This window comes from Triturus cristatus, chromosome 2_2 (assembly GCF_964204655.1).
Source record: "Triturus cristatus chromosome 2_2, aTriCri1.1, whole genome shotgun sequence".
Lineage (NCBI taxonomy): Eukaryota > Metazoa > Chordata > Amphibia > Caudata > Salamandridae > Triturus > Triturus cristatus.
In genome coordinates, this window is record NC_140582.1 from 83,836,854 (window position 1) to 83,840,851 (window position 3,998).

Sequence of the window (3,998 nt, forward strand, 5' to 3'; positions counted from 1 at the left end):
CCTTGTTTCGGAAATCAAAAAAAGAAAGCAGCCTATACTAATCCGCAAAAAGTACAGCAACTATACACAGTAAGTAGCTGCAAACCTCTTAAATAATAAAAACACAGGGGTCCATTAGGATGCCAACCTAGCGGTGCTGGGACCGGCTGCCAGTGGTGCGGCTGTCCGGCACCACCAATTAGGATGCGACCGCCACCATGGCGGTCGCATCCCACATATGCAACATTGTGGTGGGTGGTGCTGTGAGCCGTACCCGCCACAATGTTGTAAATGCATGTTGTGCATTGGCATTCACAATGTGACAGGCACCGCGCGGTGCCTACCACCTTGTGTATGCCAATGTAGGGGGGTACCATGAGTACCCCCCAAGTACAGCCCCCCCGGGGGCCCACAATGGGCCCCCAAACTGATTCCCGCATGCCTTTCCATGGCGGAGTCTCTGCCATGAAAAGGCATGACACCGCCAACATCATAATATGGATGGCGGTGCCTTGCATATTGTGGGCCTTTTCCACCCAGTAGGCAAGCGTGACGATTGCCTACTGGCGGAAAAGCGGCGGACGGTCTTTCCATCCGCCGCGGTAACCCCCGCCATGCTAATGTGGCAGGGGGTAACAGGCCGTCCGGCGGGGTGTTCTGGCGGGTGGATCGCCACCGCCGGTCAGGCATGTGCGATCCGACCCCCATGCTAATGACTCCCACAGTTATCAAAGAATACTTGATGACGAATAAGGAAGAGCCGACTTTTAAAAACATTGTATGCCATTAGCACACTTTTTTTCCGTGCATGTTCTGAACATGCTTTTACAACACATACCATTACCACGCATTATCTTTTTATATAAAAACAATGTATTTGTGGGGGGAGACCCCCATCTTACCTTAATTACGTGGTAAAAGCATGCATTGTAAAGGCATGTTTGAGGTAAAAAACATGCGTGTTAAAAAATGCGTGGTAAAAGCACAACAAGATAAAAACCTCGTTGTGAAAGCTTTTTCCCATTCCAGAAGCAGAGAGTAATTACCAAACAAGCTGAAGCATAACAGTGACTATGTTCAAATGTACAACAAGCATATACAACGCAGATAAAGACATTGTATGTCTTTACCACGCCCTTTTTTAAGTGCATGTTTTTAGTTCCAACATGCTTTTACAACGCATACCATTACCACGCATTGTTTTTTTATATAAAAAAATTTATTTGTGGGGGGAGACCCCCACAACCCCATTTTCCCTCAAATACATGGTAAAAGCATGCGTTGTAAAGGAATGTTTGAGGTAAAAAACATGCGTGGTAAAAGCACAATGAGATAAAAACCTTGTTGAGAAAGCTGTTTCCCATTCCAGAAGCAGAGAGTAATTACCAAACAAGCAGGTGCATAACAGTGACTGGGATCAAATTTACAACAAGCACATACAATGCAGATAAAGACATTGTATGCCTTTACCATGCCATTTTTACCACGCATGTTTTTACGTCGAACATGCTTTTACAACGCATGCCTTTACCACACAATGTTTTTATATATAAAAACAATGTATTTGTGGGGGGAGACCCCCCATCTTCCCTTAAATGCATGGTAAAGGAATGCGTTGTTAAATCATGTTCAAGGTAAAAACGTGTGATAAAAAATGAGTGCTAAAGGCACAACGAGGAAAAAAGCTTGTTGTAAAGGCTGTTTCTCCTTCTAAAAGCAGAGAGTAATTACCAAACATGCAGGTGCATAACATTGACATGGATCAAAATGTATATTCCAAAACTTTTAAGAGTACTTACCTCTCAGCAATTAGTAATGAGAAATCAAAAAGAAACATGCACAAATATTTTTTTTATTTTTTTAAACAGTTTAAGCAACAATGTCAACTTACAAACAAGCAACGTATGTAAAATCTTGGACTGTGAATAACCTACTAAAATATGGTGGGTACTTCTATTGTAAAGATAAATCTGTAGAACCCAGAAGTCATTGGAGGTGTGTGCAATATTTCTCGTCCCATTGCACAGGCAGAGCGGTTACTCTGTAAGAAACCGTTGTTAGGACAACACACCATAATCTCTCTGCCTCTGCATTGGAAATAGAAGTACGGGAAAATGTCCAACAAATTAAACTTCTAGCGCACACCTCCAATGAAAACTGTGGTACAATTCTAAAGGAAGTGGCTCAAAACATACCTTCACATGTTGCAGCTAGTATGCCCTCCATCTCCAACCTTAGGCGGATGGTGCAAAGAGAAATAGTGACAAGTAATCCCCACCACATAACACCCCGCAACTTCGAAGACATTAACATCCCTAATCATTTATCACTAACTTTCTCTAATGAAAAATGTCTTTTGTATGATAATGGAAACTTTCTTGAAAGAATTTTAATTTTTATCACTAATCATAACCTTATAACCTTAGAGAACAGTCCAATTTGGATGATGGATGGCACTTTCAAATCAACACCCCATCCATTTTCACAAATTTACACTGTTCATGCTAATAAAAATAACACAACAGTCCCTTTAGTGTATGCGTTGCTGCCTGACAAACAATCTTCAACATACACTGAATTTTTATCAGTAATAAAAAGCAAAACCATGAATAAAAGTTCTGGAAAAGTAATCATTGATTTTGAATTGGCAATAATTAGTACTATTGCAAAATTATACCCTGAAACACAAATCCAAGGATGTTTCTTTCACTTTTCGCAGGCTTATTGGCGTAAAATTCAGAAATCATCCTTGGTTGAAGACTATTTAGCAAGTAGCAAACTTCAATTTAAATTAAGAAAACTAACTGCATTGTGTTTTGTACCGCCTGAGGGTGTAGATGAGTACTACACTGCAATTACAGAATCTGATTTTTTTACACAAAATGAAGAAAAATTGGCACCTATTCTAAATTACTTTGGGGATACATGGATTGGTCGTCTAAGCAGGTCGGGTCGCAGGAGGAAACCTAAGTATCCTATAGAATGGTGGAAATGCTATACAACCTGCATAGAGGGTGGTGCAAAAACAAACAATGCCATTGAGGGATGGCACAATTCTTTCAATAAACCTGTAGCTAAACATCATCCTAATCCTTATCATTTTCTGGAAATTTTGAAAAAAGAGCAAAGTTTCCAGAAAATGAGACTGGCGCAATCACTGTCAGGTGGTCTAAATCCACGGATTTCTAAAAAAAGTTAAGTAATGTCCAAGAGACTTTTGGCAAAGCTTCAACAATTTACGTTGATGGTGGCTTCTGACTACCTTGACAGTATTGCGTACATATTACATTACTGAAAAATACTAACATCATTAACAAATTACTTCAATTGTAATTTTTGAAAATATTTTTCACAAAAAAAAAGGAAAGTTGGGGTTCCTACCTTAAGATGCCTTTATTTTTTCAACTCAATGGGACTTCTAAATATTCCACGAGTCACCATGAGTCACCAACTCTTGTCACCACACTCTTTTCAAAAATCAATTTTTTTTAAAACTCCCCAGAAAATCTTTTTTTTTAAATCCACAAAACAGGGAAATTTGAAAAAGAGGCAACTACATTAGACTCAATCCATACCGTGACTGAAGTTCCATTTAAAAAAAAAAAAAAAACAGTCACCAACTATTTTTCCATAAGTTATATTTAAAAAAAATAAGCCATCTGCATGGAGGAAATGCATAAAGAGACATGCATCTGTGAAGAAAATCGGGGTAACTCATCGTAACTTGAAGAGTGAACCCGATTCAATCTTAAACACATCCCTAAGTTCTGACTTTACTTGAGAGGTATCCACCATGTTTTTAAATATGTAAAGAGTTTTAAAAACTTACCTGTCTGCGAAACCTCCGTCTTCTTGTCTTCACTGGAAGGCACTACAGAAAACAGAGGAAGACGTTCTACCGCATACGTCAGCAGATTCAACAGAAATAGAAGATGGACAAACATTCCTATTGAAAGTTATTGGAAAGCGTGGGAAAATATTTATATGCAATAAAAAAATATCTTTAAAATTTGTTAGAG

At 39.1% G+C, this 3,998-nt stretch overlaps 1 pseudogene; it reads left to right on the forward strand.

The window, feature by feature from the left end:
• The first annotated feature begins 1,858 nt into the window (after nucleotides 1-1,858).
• Nucleotides 1,859-3,274, forward strand: LOC146861909 (uncharacterized; annotated as a pseudogene).
• Nucleotides 3,275-3,998: the final 724 nt, after the last annotated feature.